Source organism: Cryptomeria japonica, chromosome 8 (genome assembly GCF_030272615.1).
Source record: "Cryptomeria japonica chromosome 8, Sugi_1.0, whole genome shotgun sequence".
Classification (NCBI taxonomy): domain Eukaryota; kingdom Viridiplantae; phylum Streptophyta; class Pinopsida; order Cupressales; family Cupressaceae; genus Cryptomeria; species Cryptomeria japonica.
Genome location: NC_081412.1, coordinates 340,505,724 through 340,523,402, shown reverse-complemented (window position 1 = coordinate 340,523,402; position 17,679 = coordinate 340,505,724). Strand labels below are relative to the sequence as shown.

Here is a 17,679-nt window from a genome sequence, read left to right as displayed (position 1 = left end):
TTTTCCAATCTGATTCGATCTCCTCCTTTTATATTCCCCATGGTGGAACAAATAGACATAACCTTTCATTTAGTTATCCCTTGAAGGAGACACTACCCATACCTTCTCAACAATCATGATTCTCCGTAATGTAATTGATGCTTAATATGAAATGGCAATCTATTAATAATTAATCGCTGTTTTTGGTATAATAATGATTGCTGCATCAATTTAATGAGACCTTGCCTTAATATAGTGATGTCATTGGTGCCTTTAATTCTCTAGACTATACCAATGATCGTATCCACTGTTCTTTTCCTTTGTGCCCAGGCGTAGGTACATAACAATGGTTTCGATTGGGACTTAAGATCAATGTGGTAGCTCCAGACGCCCAACATAGATGGCATTTGTGGCTAAGGAAATCGAACATTATGACAATTCTAAAACCCATGTTTATCTTCCATGCCAAAATTATGATTTCTTTCCAACGCCTTGTCCCACCGAAAATGGTACAGTTGGTTTTAGATCAAGAAAATTGTGGAGTCTTACTGATAAGACAATTTTTTGAGAAACGGTAATAGTCAACCTTATTGGGAAAAGCACAAACAGATTTGTTATTATTTTGCTTTCTTCTTGCTTAAGAATGATTGAGAGACTATTCCATATCAAGGGCATGACAATGAATAAAAGTTTGTTGAGGGCCAAATAAAAAAGGGTTGCCAAAAGAATAAATATTGGCTTTTATTAAAGAACAAGAGTATGGCAACATGACAAGTAATAAATAGATCAAAGTCTCTTGTACATCCTCTTGCCAAGAGAAGCTTGTAGAAACTTACTTGTGGCTTCTCACAACCAATTGGCCCACATTCTTTCATGCCAATGCCACCATTTTCTAAAGAAGAGAATGTTTTGATTTCACAAAAAATAGGCCCATTGAACAAGGCCTTCAAAAATGAAGTGAGGTAGGTTGTAGATCAAAGCATTGCTTGTTGCATTTATGGCAATGGGCTTCCTTTGAATATTGTTAGATCACCTTATTGGCAAGATATGGTGAAAACCCTTTGCAGTACACCTCTTGATTCTATTAGTCCTGGGCATGAAAAGGTGCGAACAACCTTATTGGCGAATAAGATACTTTTAGTAGAAACTGTTGGCAATAGTTATTATGTGTTGTCATTGATGTCAACATTGTGCTCCTGTTGGATATGGTTCTTTTCCGGTTGGTTGCTGCTATCCCGGTTGGTTCCTATTCCGGTTGGACTTGGTTTTGGCTTGATTTTGATCCGGTATGATCAGATCCGTTGGTTTCGGTTTTGGATGGTTATATGCTTGTCATATTCAGTTGGTTCATGATTTGGTGCTCCGGAAGCTGCTTATGTTCTAGATTACCAGTTAATATTCTTGGTACCGGTTGGCTTTACCGGTTGGTGATATTCGATGAAATGGTTAAGTAATTTTGGTCCGGCTTACTAAAATGGTTCCTAACGTGCTGAAGGTGTTCTTGATCGTGTCCTAATTGTTTGGTGGCTTCGCATTGGCTGACGTATTGATTTGGTGATCCTATTTGGATCCGGTTAGTTATTCTGTGTTATTACACTGAGGGTTTCTACCGGTTGGTGAAACGTGTTGACATTGGCCTTAGTGGAATTTCCGGCGGATATAATTGATTGGGAATTTGTATTAGGTCCATGCTATGTAATGTAAATCATAATATTGGTCCGGAGGTATCGTGTGATGTAATTTTTGTAATTATGGTTTATGGGTTTAGGGTTTAGCCGACCTTGTTATCAAGGTTGATGATTTGTATTTATAGGCGTCTTATTCATGTAAGATGGTATGATATGGTTATGTCTGCATTATCAGAGAGAGGTAATTGTGCGAACAGAGATATATCATTCACGAAAGGTGTGAAGGATTTAGAGTTGCAGGGTAGACATCTGTGCTTAACCAGAACTGTATCAAGCATTAGGAGATGCTATCTTGACAGTTCATTTTCTCGGGAATGTAGTCCGATGTTTATGCAAGTCAGTGAGACTTCTTTTTGTGATGAGCAGTGAGCTCTAGGCGGCTGGCCTGATTGCAAGTGCAATCCCCATTGTAATTATTTCACATACTGCTGCAGAAGTACTATCTGATTGTGGGTGGGGTTTCCCACCGTGGTTTTTCCCTTTACCGGGTTTTCCACGTCAAAAATATTGGTGTTGTGTGTTGTGTGCTTTCATGCTTTATCTTTCACTGTGCTGTTTATATTGTGCTTCGGTAAATGGTTTATAATATGCATTAACTGTTTAACTTGTGGAAAACTGATTCACCCCCCCCACCCCCCGCTCTCAGTTTTCCTCCGGTTCATTATTGGTATCAGAGATTCTAATAGAAACATCATTGGGAGAAATCAAGGATACATGGCCTGAAATAGGCGTATCCATCATTTTAGATGGATGGAAAGATTGTAAAAATAGATCATTGATCAATGTCATAGCAATGTCCCCTAAAGGGGCAATGTTTTTGAAGGCAGTTGATTTCAAGGGGCAATGTTTTTGAAGGCAATGGATTGCAAGGGGCAAGGAAAAGATGCAAGTTTCATTGTCAATATCCTCATTGAATCCATTGAAATGGTGGGGCTTGAAAATGTTGTCCAAGTCGTAACAAATAATGGTAAAATCTGTAGGGCAGTTGGTTTTGTAGTGCAGGGTACATATAGTCACAGTTTTTAGACACCTTGTGTAGTCCACTCACTCAATTTGATATTTCAAAAGATGGGCAGATAAATTGAGTGGCTGAAATAAATCTACACGAAGGGTGAGAGGATCCCAACGTTTGTGACTAATAGTCATGTCACAAGGCATCTTCAGAAAATTCTCCAAATTGGAGTTGTTGAAGGTAATTTAAGTTTTATTTTTTAATTTTTTTTACTTTAATTTCAATTTTTTATTGTTGATATGTGACATGTATTTTTTTATACCATGTGAGGTTCCTGAAACTTGATTTGCATCTCACACAATCGTCTTAAGACAACTTGTGAAGGTGCAAGAGGCCTTGAGTTCAATGGTCATCAAGTTGTGGAGTGTATGGAGGCAGTCAAACACAAAATGAGCCCAAAAAGTAAAAGCATTGATCCTAGATAATGAGTGGTGGGCTCGTGTGGAATATGTTTTGAATTTCATTGAGCCCATCATGAGCATGATAGGATAGGTTGATACTAATCACCTATAATTGGGTGAAATTTATGACGGCATTGACTCCATGGCTGAGAAAATAAGAACAATAATAGAAGCCAAGGAATATGACACCAACGTAAACATTTTCAAAATTGTGCAAAAAATTATTGTTGATTGTTGGAACAAAATGACCACCCCCTTACAGCTCTTAGCATTTGCTTTGTTGCCAAAGTATTATAGCAAAGTGATTCTTTCATTGCCAAGGAGGGTGCCACCATATAGGGATGGGGAGGTTGCTGCTAGCTGTAGGGCTACATTTGGATAGACATTTTCAGATAGAGGTATCCAAAGTATTGTCTTGAGCGAGTTTGGTCACTTCATATCTTCAAAAAATCATGGTGTTTCCACTCTTCTAGACAAATATAGGAATGGTGCTATCTACATGGTCAAGGCCCTATTTATTTGTAGCCTCTTCCAATAAAAATACTCTCCCAAGTATGCATCTTTTTATTTTTATTTTTTTATTTTTCTCGTTTTCCCTTTGATTCTATTTATAGTTTTTATTTTATAATAATATAATTTTAAATTTATGTTTAAAGTTTTGAATATATAAAATCAAGTACTATATGTTGTATGCAAACTCAACAGGCTGCAAGCTCTTTTTCAGCTTAGCAGAATTGGAGTATAAACTCCTTCATTCACTTAGTTATGCGCAACCGTTTTGGTGCAAAAAAAAGTTAGATGATTTCGTCTATATACACTCTAACTTTCGTCTCTTGTCACATAAAAAACCTGAATACAATGAGGGTGTGACAAAGAATTGGGATCTAATCTCTAAGTTTGCCGATTTAGATGCTACAGTTGAAAAGCTAGCCAAAGTCTCCATAGATGAGGCAGATTCTACACTTGACGCACCTAAGGGGAGTGGCAATCTAGTTGATTGTGGGTCAAATGAAATTGAACCAAATGTTGACCTTGATGCTTTTGATGAAGAAGAATATGAAGACTATTAAATGTTGATTGTAATTCAAATTTTTAATGTAATGATATTTGGAGACTTGATTATTTTAATTTTTGCAAATTATGAATATGAGGTCTTTAAATATTCTAATTTCTATTTATTGACAATTATGAGTATCATTGTTCAACTTCTTATAATTAAATCGATAATTTTGGACACACGCACACACACGCACGCACACATATATGTATTTATAATTTTGAACATGTTACACACACACACACACATATATGTATGTATGTATGCATGTATGTATATGTGTGTGTGTGTGTGTATGTGTGTGTATATATATATATATATATATATATAGACACACACACATATACATATACCTGTACCCAAACTGGCAATTTAGTGATATTATTATAATTAAAATAAAAGTTTTTTTAAAACACTAGTATGAGAATAAAAGTATTTTTAAATACTTCAAACAAAAAAATGAAAAAAAACAGGAAATTAAGAGTATTTTTAAACTGGCATGTTTGAATTCTAGAGGACGGAAACCCTTTGGAATTTATCATATTGGATGAAGGATGAAAACCCTTGTTTCCTATTTTGGGTGATTCCGTTTGGGTATCACAATTGTGCCAGCTTGTTGAGGATTTCAAGACATTTTACAAGCTGCCACAGTGCCGCTACAGTAGCTTTACAATGTTTATTGCTGATTTTTAGAGATTTCATGCAATATTCTAGCAATAAGACAATTTGGATTTGCAAGAAAATTTCAGTATTTTGTTGCCCTATCATATTTGAAGACCCCTATATTGATTTCAGAATTTTAGGAGAGTCATTGTGCAGCAAAAGATGCTGGATCTGAATTATTCAGGTCTATGACAGTCAACCGTAGCTGAGCACAACCATTGGGAGGATATATTTCACAATATATTGCCATTTCAATCTTATTTCTGGCAGATCTGCATCATTTCCAGACTGATCACAGTCTTTTCTAGCATTGTACAGTTCAGCCATACATCTCCAAATAACAGCTGTTTCCTGGTACAACTGGTAAATTAAATACAGGAAATAATAATGTACATGACAATGCATACCAGACACGGCAGAAAATATATCTTTATTCGCACATTCAATTATTACAGAGAAGAGACCAAAGATGGTCGGCCAAGGATTACACTAGATCCGACAATACCATCCCCCTTCCTTGACAGTACACAACATATTTAAAGGACCCGACGGTTGCCGAGAGGTACACAACCGTCAACCAACCGACACATAACCACCCGAGACTGACAACCCACTCAATACAATTAATTAATACCTTGTCGGATAACAAATATTATCAAACATAACAATAGGCAATTTATGCTGACAACAACAGCCATACTAGTCTACAACTTCTATTTTCTGTTTACAAACATTGCAAGGTCTGATCTAAATCCATGTAATGTCCCTGACTGGTGGCTGGGTTGGCCAGCACCAATAATTTAAATAAATAAATAAATTAGTAATATTAAATAATTTTGCCTTGTGAGGCTGACTTGTCTTGAATGATTTTCTGTTTTGTGGCTGACCTGGATGATACAATTTTATTTTTCTTTCCTTTGGAGCGACTTGGAGGATTAGTGTGGCTGGCACCTATTGAAAGGAGATGGATTCATTGGAAGACATTAGAGTTTTATTATTCAATTTGCATTAAACGAATGCTCTGCCATCTGAGAGGAAAATCTCAGAGGCCAGGAAGGTGGGATGACACCCTCATCTTCTATTCTTCATTTTGCATTAGCACTGTGGTGCTAGTTAGCAGTCCATTTATATTTGCAGGTCTGAGACATCGAATCAACAGGGAGTGAGGAGGTCACCAATGATCTATTTTCCTGTCGCATAAGAGGATAAATGGCACCCCTGTCAAATTCTATCTCTAGCTCTTTGAGATAGTTCTGATCCATCAGGTGTTTCTTTCTGTTACTAATATATGTAAGGTCAGATTACTGCTATTCAGATATTTTATGAATGATATCAGATTCTGTGTGTGAATCGACTCTTGCATCATGTTGTTGATTTTATGGACTGTGCAATTAAATTTGTCTATTTTGATAATCTATAAGTAATTTAGAGTTACTAGTAGTGTATTTTTTCCATTTTTGAGTCTTACCTTTCGCAATCAGTTAATCTTTGAATTTAACAGTTTCAAATAAGAACAAGTACTGGAATCATTCAGATTTCTGGCTCATTACAGTGATATCAGAGCCATTGTTCTTGCCAGCCTGTGGGAACTGCTGTAAGGCAAATGAATGAAGAAAATATGCAGGAAGTTATCAAAGAAAATAGAGAATTTCAATCCTCTATGAGAGCTTCTATGGTAGAGATAGTTCACATCCTAAGAGATATGAATCAATAGTGGAAGGTTGGTAGATACAATCAGCCTCATGCAAAAAGAAGTAACTTGGCTAATAATAGGATTTCAAACTATCCTCCTGCGAAGACATTTTGGGCAAAATTTTTGTGAAAGGAAGAAAATCCATGTGAGGAATAACAATTACCACTTCATCCAAAAGATGAAATAGTGAAGTATCGTGAAGCATATAATGCTCCAAGTCAAGCAGTTTGTAATGATTTATCTTTGAGTTCTATGAATTTAAGACAAAGAGGACTCCAAGAAGAGGAAGAAGGGAGTTGGTAAAGAGAGGAAAAGTTAGAATCAAAACAAAAAGAAGTTGCTAAGAAGGAGATTAATGATCATGAGTCCAAGAATATAGAAGACCAGTCAAAACAAGAGCAAACTATCAATGAAGTTAAGGTTGAAAAAGCATTGCTTGTTCAACATGAAGAGGCTAAGATAGAAACAAGCATTCCGATCTACAAACTACGTATCAACCTACCAAAAGGGGAGTCATTGCAGCAAGTAATAAATTTTCAGAGTCACCATGTTGAGGATCATGCAATTGAGGAGGATGTCTCAGTTGATTCTAATTCTGAAATTTTAAGTCACAAGGATGATTGTGTCGGAGTGAGTCTCACAAAAGCTAAGGAGGTTAAATACTCTATAGATTCTAATCATCTCAGCTCAAGGTATGGGAGTAATAACACAGATCTGTTTCAGTTTTACCATAATGAAAAATATCTTTACATGGGAAACGTGAAAGGATACAAATACTGTTTGGTCCAAAACTACCTATACATTTTGATGTGGGATCTAATAGTTCATTTATCTTTGATGAGGATTATTCATAAGCTTGATTATGGACCTTCATCCCTAGCAATGTTGAAAGAGATCTCAGCCATGCTTCTGGTGGAAATTTGTGCTCAATGTTTATTGATATAAGATGGTTTCACAATTCTGATTTTGAGTAAGAGAATGCAATGCTACAGCTGGGGATTCAAGATGAAGGGAGTTGTTTATATCACACTAGTGCAGTAGGGTAGTGGAATAGTGAATCTGAGGCTGATATGGGATCTTGGTATTTTGTTTTGAGACATACAAGTGTAGAAGGCAGTTGGTTGGATATAGAGTGCGAATTGCTTGAGGAGGACAACCAATTTGGGATAGGACTGTGTTGTTACATATTTCACACACCCCATTGCAAATGGGGACCCCCTGTTGTTGGCTTTTTAGGGTTTTGTCTTAGCTCTGCTATTTCATGTCTTCCTTTTTTTGAGAGTTTAGAGTTAATTTTTTTTGAGGTCATCTAGGTCAAATAGAGAAATCATGCTCCGATCAGTGTCTGGACACCACCAAAGCATTCATAAGGCCCGAAGGACAAAGATCGCAATTGCTTTGAGTCAATTTTGACACCTTCCTATTTTTTAGGAATTTTGCTTTTTACTTTTTTTGATTTTTTGGCACTTTAGGACCAATTTGGGAAGCAACTTTTTTGGCTTTTGGGAAGCAACTTTTTTGGCCTTCTTTTTGCTTTTTTTTTGTTGCTTTTTTAGCTTTTATGAAAGTAGACCTAGGATTGGGTTCCACAGGTCATGGTGACAATGTTCGTGTCTTCAGAATACAAAATTTGTGTCTCCAGATGTAAAAAGCAGGGTAAAATCTCCAGGCTAGGGTTTTGTTCTAGATGTTCCAGATAAGCAACATGGCAAATCAAACTTGAAGATGGCAATGGAAGCAAGGTTGGAGGCTGGCACATGAACTTATGGCTAGACCAAGATCAAGTTCGCCCTGCCCAAGTTAAGCAATGTCCGACCAACCTTCAAGTCCGCCTCAGGTGTATATGGCATGAAGAAGTTCATGAAGAAGGTCATGGTGACAATGTTCGTGTCTTCAGAATCAAAATTGTGTCTCTAGATGTAAAAAGCAGGGTAAAATCTCCAGGCTAGGGTTTTGTTCTAGATGTTCCAGATAAGCAACATGGTAGATCAAACTTGAAGATGGCAATGCAAGCAAGGTTGGAGGATGGCACATGAACTTATGGCTAGACCAAGATCAGGTTTGCCCTGCCCAAGTTAAGCAATGTTCGGCCAACCTTCAAGTCCGCCTAAGGTGTATATGGCATGAAGAAGTTCAAGTTCGCCATGGAATGGCTGTCCAAGGCCAAAGTCCGCCAAGGAAGAAGGCAAGGGGACATGGCAAATCAATGGCCAAGTCTGCCATGGAGTGGCACACACAAGGTTAAAGTCCGCCTAGGCTTAAAGCACATGTCCAAACATGAGGTTGAGTCCGCCCACCTAGAAAGGACCAATGTCCGGTTGATGAGAAAGTCAGCCCTACAAATGGCTGGACAAAGGTGAAGTCTGCTTAGGCATCAAATCAAAATGGCGGGACATGTGTCAAGTCCACCCAAGGAGAAAAAGATGGCAGATCAAGCTTAAAGTCCACCCTGGAGGAATGTGAAGAAGGTCTAACATGATGTCAAGTCCACCCAGCACTAAGGAAAACATGTCCAAAGGACCTCAAAGTCCGCCCAACCAAAGAGGAAGGTGTCCAAACCAATAGAAAAGTCTGCCTTGCCAAGAATGCATATGGCAAGCCAAGGATGAACCCCGCTCAAGGATGTCCAATCAGCCTTGAAGTCCGCCCAAGACATAGAAGAGTGGCATGCAACTATTAAAGTCCGCCTAGATGGAATATGGCATACATATAATCAAGTTCGCCATGAAGAAGAGGAAAATAGAAACAGACAAATTTGACAGGAAGCACATAGAATTCACCATTAACGAAGGATCAATTGAGTTTGGAAATTGAAAATCAATCCAACACTTAGAATATTTTCAAGATAAGTTCAACACTTAGGAAATTTTTTGAAAAAGTTCAACACTTAGAAAATTTTTGGAATTCGAGAGAAGAATCAAGAAGCTTCTATGCCAACTTGCTCAAAGGGAAGGTAAAGTTGCCATTTTGGGAGAAATAAAACAAGTCCAAGTTCGATGAATATCAATAAAACATAAAATAAAAAAAGAAAACAAAAAACTTAAAGTTTCTAAAAATCGAACTTCTCAACTCTATATCAATTCAACTTGTCACTCTCAATTCATTATCATTTTTGAAGATTGGAGTTCAATTGTGAAGAGGTTTTCTCTCTCTTGAAGTTACGAAAGATTGTTTTTTGAAGAAGTGAAATTTCAAAGTGTTGGAAGAAGGAATAAAGTGTTTTTTTTATAATTAAAGACAGAATTTATAGAGTTGAAGGCAGATTTTCGTCAAAATCAGTCAAAAGTAAATTCCAGAAGTTAAAAAATCCATATTTTTGACTGATTTCTTTCGTTCTTCTTCTGTCTTGATCATTTATTTCACGAAATTTACCAAGCCCTTAGCCGAATTCTTCCATTTTCAGTTTGATTTTTCACAGAAATTTAGCTTTTTGACAGATTGAAAGTGAAATTTTCGAGTAAATCGCCCAAAATCAGAGTTAAAAACTTTAAATTTTCTCAAAAAGTAATGTTGAATTTTTATGTTTGTTGCAGGTTAATGACAACCAGAGGAGGACCTTTGAGGAAATCTCAAATGAAGTTTGCCCGTAAAGGGTTGCAACCGGAATCAAAAATCAATTCCAAATGGAAAATGTCACAGACACCAACCTCGGGCACGTAGACTTCAAAGATTTCAGAAAGAGAATGTATGGGCTAGATGGATTTTTGCCAACTCCTATTGCTCGCCGGATGATGAGAAATGGCATCGTCCAAGCGTTTGTATTTCCACCAGCTATGGAATGTGCATAACTTATGGTTGAATGTGCCATACACTACAATACCCAAGAAAGAGAAATTGTTGTGCCAGATGGAAGAGTCTTGGCTCATCTTGGAGAATTAGCATTTCAGGAAGCATTCGAGATTTCGAGCTACAACAGGACTTTCTATAAAACTAAGGAGGAAACTAGAAGACTCTATGAAGATCATCCTGAACTTCGTGCAACCGATGTCAATAAGTCGTGGCTAGAGAAGCCAAGACCCAATCTCAAGAAGGTGCCAAAGAAATTATTCCGCACTGACTTTAAAGAAGACTATGGTGATCTCATCCTGCTGTTGAACAGAGTAATGTGCAACCCTTAGGGTGCGCCATTTGAAACATGGATGTACTACTTAATTGATGAGATCACCTCAGGTGTTAAAATGTTCAATTGGTCCCGAATAATCAGTGATAATCTTGACGAACAGCTGAAGAATTTGGAAAGGACGAAGTTCTTTTACATGAGCTCCTACATAGTCTACCCGCTGGCAAGAAACTGGAGATACACTGGATTGATTTGCAGAGGGTGGTAGGCAATGGTGAAAATGAGTTTAAATCCTATGACTGTTATCCACAACTGCAGCTGAGCGAGAAGGCCCACTTCAGGCGGGTAAATTATGCGTTCCTGATGTATATCACCAGAACATTGCAAGGAGGAACCCGTGAGAGACTCACTCTAGAAGCCAAAAGTTTAATAATCAAGTATGGATCCTGGTTTATCTAGTTTCCGAGATTCACATACATAAGAGTCTAGGGGTTTACCGGATGTCCTTATTGGCCTCCGATTTATCCCACCAATAGAATTGTCTTGCTTGAAGTCCTTAGGCAGCTGGAAACATATCAGGGCTTCCAAAGAACAAAGCAGAAGGCAGCTATTTCCTTTCCATTTTTCATTGGGAATATGCTAGAGTCTTGTCCAACAACGCAGGCAGCTGAGAGTGCCAAGTTGGAGATGCAGTGGTATCCATTCACATTCTTTCGATCCTGAGCTGATTTTGATCCTCATAGTCATATTGGATCAGTGAATGGATAAAAGTACAGACATAGGATTGACTTGAAGATTTTTGGGCAAATGTTCTAGATGAGTTCGAAGTCAGGAAAAGGCTATAGTCTAGATTGCTAGTAAGTTTGATCAGAACAATTGAGCTCTTCCGTGTTCCTGATCAATTGGAAGACGATGGAGAATACACTCAACCGCTCTTTGATGAAAATTGGTCTCTTTCTCTTGTGAAGTGGTCAGAACCAGAACTCGCTGATCTAAACACCTTGATGCGGCCAACTGTCAAATATTCGCAATGGTGAGTTGACCAGCAGGTCCAAGGGTTGAAGCGAAGAGGTGTGACTCTCACATATAACCTGATGGGCGCCATGGAATCATACTTTTCCAATGAAGAAAGTCCAGGCTAGTTGAAAGCATCAATTCAAGAAAAAGGAAGGAAGCAGTTGATGACCCTTCAAGGTCAAAAGGGAAGGAAGTCACGAATGAGGAACTTGCTCAAAAGAAGAAAAGGTCAGAGCCATCCCATTCTGCTACATCTAAGAATTTGGACAGCCTAATGATTATCACCATCTCTTACAGGGTCAGCCAGAAATCATTCCCTCCTGAAACTCATCACCCAGAAATTCTTAGATGTAGCAGAATTTGGACAGCCTAATGATGAGTTTCAGGAGGGAATGATTTCCGCTCTTCGAGGAGCTCAAGATATTCCATGCGAAGAAAGTAATCAGAAAGAGGAAGGCATTGAGCAACCTATGTTTCCCCACTGGCTGAAAGGAAGATTGAAAGTAAAAGTACTAGTGGAAGTCTAGGAAGAAGAAGATGACACGACCGATTTCTTGAATAGACTAGGGAAGGTTGCTGCAAAGAAGCCTACTAGGAAGTTCTCCACAATCCAGAGAGATGAGACAGGTTGTCGTACAGTTCAGATTGCTGTACCAAAAGTGGACAAGTCAAAAGAAGATATAACTCATCAGGAGTATGAAATTACCACCTTTGACTTGGGAGCAACTACAAAGGGTCAAGAGGTGGAAGACTTAGACAATTCAGTCGCTTCCATGAAGGCGAGACTGGACAAAGAGGTAGGAAAGAAAAGAGAATACAAAAAGGAAATTGAGCGCCTGAATGAATACATTCAACACTTGACCAAGCCACTTAATCAAGGCAATTCGACAACTCCTCCACTCATGAATTCCTCGCAGGAAGCAATTGGAAAATTTGAAGAAGAAAAAGTGACGACAAGAGAGGCTAAAGAATGGATGGCAGGCAATAGAGAAGGAGCAACCACATTTGTGGACAAATTGATGCTAACATATGGCTAGACTTCCTTCTTGCTCTCCAGAATTGCGAGCATGGTAGAAGCATGGGCTAACCTTCATGATGTTCAGGACATGATTATCTTGTGCCTTAGAGTGTTGAAAGGCATGCCTAAACAGGAACTGATTGATGGAAAGATAGCTGCAGCAGGGGCTGCATATGACTTCAACGCATGGCATTTTGCATTGGTTGGACAGAGCGAAGTCCTGGAGAAGGTGAATGCAGATTGTACTAAGACCGAAGAGCAGATTAAAGAAATACAAAGCAAAATCTTCCTCACAACTACTAATTTGGTCGAAAAGGAGACCATCCAAGAAAGTGATATGCGGCTGGAAAATCTAAAACTCAAAACTCACGAGATTTTCTTCACCATCATAGGACTAGTCCTTAAGCAAAATTTAACCAACGCATCAGAATTCTTGTCCATCCGAGATGTCTTCCAAAAATAGGAGCTGAAATAGGAGATTGCTTTTGCTGCTTGTGCAGACTTGGACGGATGGGAATACAGGATCAATATGCTGCCACATGTCACTATGGAAGAGGTCGGCTCGATTGTGTCCAGATTCATTGAACACATTGCTGCTCGCGAGGATAAGGATGTGTTTTCTAGGGAGATGGCTCTTCGTGCCACTTGTCTAGCATGCATTTGTTTCTAGTGTTATTTTGGGAAACTCTATCTAGAATTGTGCTGTCTTAATCTCAGCCGTTGATCTTAGATCGATCTCGGCCTTTCAATTGTTTTCAGAAACTCTATATAAACTCTCATTCTCTCATTTTAGTGTGGTGGAGAGATTTATGAAATTGTTGCTTAAAGCTATTTTGATAATATAAGTTCATTTGCAGTTTGCTTTGAAGCCTTTTTATTATCACATGGTTGCATGGTTCCATATCTTTCTTCAACATAGAATAGTTTTGTTTAGAGTAAATTTGCTTTCAAAGTTGTTAAATGAATGAAGGATTTGATAGTATAGGTTGGTGAAACAATTGCTCATACTTTCTTTGAATAGATGATTTTTATTCAATGCGTAAAGTTAGGCTGAGCTTATATCGTGGATGCTTAACTTCTACTGTGGATGAATATTGTTTGTTGGATGGTATCATTTGTAGTCTGAAAATTTCAAGCACAACCTTAGAAGATTGCACCTGCTTTGTCTAGTTGTCCATAGTGTGGTGAAACAAAGTATCGTTGATAGGTTTCACCTAATCTTTAGCGTCTCCCGAATTCTTAGGAGTAGCATAAAACTTCTAAACCCTTATCCTTTTACCCTTTTTTGAAGTCCAAAAGTTCAAAATCAAAAAAAAAGAGAGAGCAGTTATTGTTATATTCGTCTAAGTCCTAACTTGTGATCAACATTAGTTGAGCGTAAGTCCCCCTTGTATTTCAGCATACATTGCCAAGGAAGATATCCAACATAAAGTCGCGTGTTCACACATATAAACCTTGGAGTCGCCGTGTGGTCTTTCTTTGCAATCTTGGCACATGTAGTGATTTTGTTCAAGAGAGGGTAGAGTGTCCTTGACATTTTATTCTAATGTTCGGTGAATGATAAAACATACACCAACAGACTGTAATGTCTCCGATTGGTGGCTGGGTCAGCCAGCACCAATAGTTTAAATAAATAAATAAATTAATAATATTAAATAATTCTGCTTTGTGAGGCCAACTTGTCTTGGATGATCAATTTTTTGTTTTGTGACCGACCTGGATGATACAATTTTATTTTTCTTTCCTTTGGGCCGACTTGGAGGATTAGTGTGGCTGGCGAATATTTAAAGGAGATGGATTCATTGGAAGACATTAGAGTTTTATTATTCAATTTGCATTAAATGAATGCTTTGGCATTTGAGACGAAAGCCTTAGAGGCCAGGAAGGTGGGATGACATCCTTATTCTTCATTTTGCATCAGTGCTGTTGGTGCTAGTTAGCAATCCATTTATATTTGCAGGTCTTAGACATCGAATCAACAGGGAGTGAGGAGGTCAGCAGCGATCTATTTTTCTGTCGCATAAGAGATAAACAACACACCTGCAAAATTCTATCTCGAGCTCTTTGAGATAGGTCTGACCCATCAAGTGTTTCTGCTACTAAGATATGTAGGGTCAGATTACTGCTATTCAGATATTTTATGAGTGATACCAGATTTTGTGTGTGAATTGAATCTTGGATTTGTAGCTTCAAGAATGCATCATGTTGTTGATAACTTGATATTATGGACTGCACAATTTTTATTATCTATTTTGATAATCTATAAGTAATTTGGAGTTACTAGCAGTATATATTTTCTACTTCTGAGTCTACCTTTTGCAATCAGTTTATCTTTGAATTAGATGATTATATTTAGACTTTGCTTTTTTTTTTTAATAGTGGGCGTTTTGTATTTTAGATATACGTAGTACCATCTTTAGCTACAGATGTATTTTCAGTGAAACTTTCAGTTTTCTAAGTAGTTCGACTCATGCAAGGAAGGGTAAACTTCCCTAGATGGAATTAGATTAGGCTTTTGCTTTTTCTAATTAGATCAGCTTTCGTCATCTGTAAAAGAAAGGGTAAATTAAAAGATTATTATTCTAGTTTTGTGCAAATGCATTGTATTTCCTTTCAGATTTAATGAGAAGACTGTTGCAAGTTTGAGTGCAGAATCTGTTTACCATGGTTGGACAATTAACAATAATTTGCATGATTTCAATCGTGGCATGTCATTTACAAAACCATATTTGACATACAAATCATACATGATTTTGAATTTGCAGTATGACACAAAAATAATTTGTACAGATCTTGAAAGTAGATTAAGTTTTGTTGATTATTCAAACATATAATCGGTGTGCATATTGTATAAATCAGATCATTTTTTTTATATTGGATGTGCTAAAGCTTTGCATAGAAGTTTTAGAGAACAAAATTGTATACGTGTGTCAAAAACTTATATTATTTAGAATATATAGTTGGTTATTTACAAATCTACTAAATTTGCATGGTTAATGCTTGGATAAATATTTTAGTATCATAGTTCACATCTTTTGATAATTTGGAATGTAGAGTAGAACATCAAAATATTTTGTAAGCTGGAATGATATGGAATGTGTAGCTGATCATTGACATAGCTTGTTTACAGTGTCCAATTGATGAAATTTTTATATCTGATGGTACAGCTACTAGATTATAGCTGGCAGGCTTGATAATACACTATGATTTTTACCTAAGGGCCTGTTTTATTTCAACCAATGGCAAAGATTGCATGTTATTGAGCGTGGCCAGAGAGATGAAGTAAGCTAGAATTCTTCATTCGAATATCAAGAAAGGAATAGTAGTTAATTGATTTGTATATTAACGAGCACACAAAACAAATAGGAATAGAATCAATGGCGTTGGGCCTATTCATCAGTCCTAATCACATGAATAGAAAGCAGACATCTTGTATTGCCTCTTTCTCTCTCTCTCTAGTGGTATCCTTATCTATAAATGCTTCTGTGATTGCATTGAATGACTCGTGGATCATATGCAGATCTATGGTTTTGCTTTTCCTATCATAGTTTCCATTCAAATATTACCTACATATTTGTACACTGTAGTGAAGAAACACAATATTATATGTCCATCTTTGAGGCCTTTGGTTGTATATGTAATAGTGCATCTGGTTGACAATATGTAATTATGATCGCAACAAGAAGCACAAATATATGGATCAAAGCACAAACAAAAAGATTTTGCAGATCAATGGTATAAGCACCATTTTTCTTGTGAAACACTTTGTATATCATATATGGAAAGTTTAATAGGCAAATTCAAGATAAATAGGTAAAAAATAAATCTAGCATCTAATGTACTTTAATTCGTTGCCAACAAAGTTATATGCTCTAACATATAGTGCAAACAAAGATATCTAGGAACGAATTTCTTCCTATTGGGGCTACTATATCAAAAGAATCCATTAATGTTCTTGTACTTCGGTAATTGTTGATAAAGGAATTGTGCATGATTATTGTTAAAATTTGTTATCATTTTCTTTGAAACATTCTTCATCATACAAGCCTTTGGATAACAAGTCAAATATTTGGTTGGCACGGAATTGAGAAAATGGCATGGTATTTTTTCCATTAATTAGAAGCATTATTGACAACATTTTGGATGGTATGCTCCATTTCCATCTCTTATGTAGTAAATTCTAGTGAATTGCACATCAATTTGATTTTGTTTACTTGATTACTTGTGTCTATGCTTTTAGAATCATTATGCTGATGGAAAAATAATGGAAAAATGAATATAGTCAAAGGAGAGATAAAATTTCGTTTCTACTTGTTTGAATGTAGAGAAGAGTTAAAATGTTCACTAGTTAACCCACTAATAATAACTGCTAAAATCAAAAGTTAGGATAAAAATGAATATGATCCAACAAATAATAGTTAAACATAACCCTTTCATAATACTTTCTAATATCTATCTCCTTAACAGTGAAAATATAGCGTCGTAGCATTGAACCTCCCAAAGTAACTTTGAACTTGATTAAAGCTTGGATTACTTTCTTGGTCCACAAGCTACAGTGTTAGATGTTTCTCTTCCCATTCAGATCCATTTCATCTTTAATGCTCCATCAAGGCAATTATCTTTAGGTTGTCATTACTTCTGTCTTTTGTATAAGTAGAGTTCCTATCTCTGAGTCACGTAGACAATATGTGACCCCTTTATTTTGTTTTGATTGCCCTGATGCTTTGGTACTGTAGACATCATCCTATAGAGGAAGCCATTCATTGAATCCATTTACCTTGTAGCTGGAAGCTAAGTTGCAAGAAACACAATCTCTAGCTGTTCATTTATTTTGCTGACAAATATTGTGCGAGACCTAATGCTTATTTCTGAGACACCTGCCTCGTTTCTTGTCTTCAGAAATGTTTAGTGATAGATGGAAAACACAATTGTTTTTCATGGTTGTTTCTAGCTATAACATGCCATTTCCAAGCCATTTAGGTTTGCTAAAACACCATTTGTCCACATCAATCTTTAAGAGGATAGGGAAAATCCCTTTTATCAAACATAGTTTTGTATTTTTTGATAATATTGGTTTTGTAAATTGCATCA

At 37.0% G+C, this 17,679-nt stretch overlaps 1 protein-coding gene across 4 annotated transcripts in view; it reads left to right on the top strand.

Annotated features, from left to right (window-relative positions):
• Window positions 1–17,679, top strand: part of LOC131078898 (uncharacterized) — a 139,499-nt gene that overhangs the window by 39,684 nt on the left and 82,136 nt on the right. The window contains exon 2 of one of the 4 annotated variants that reach the window (XM_059209781.1): window positions 15,756–15,870. The exons of the other annotated variants lie outside the window; for them this stretch is intronic. The gene's annotated coding sequence lies outside the window, so the exon portion shown is untranslated. The remainder of the gene's footprint in view (window positions 1–15,755; window positions 15,871–17,679) is intronic. 4 annotated transcript variants of the gene reach the window in all.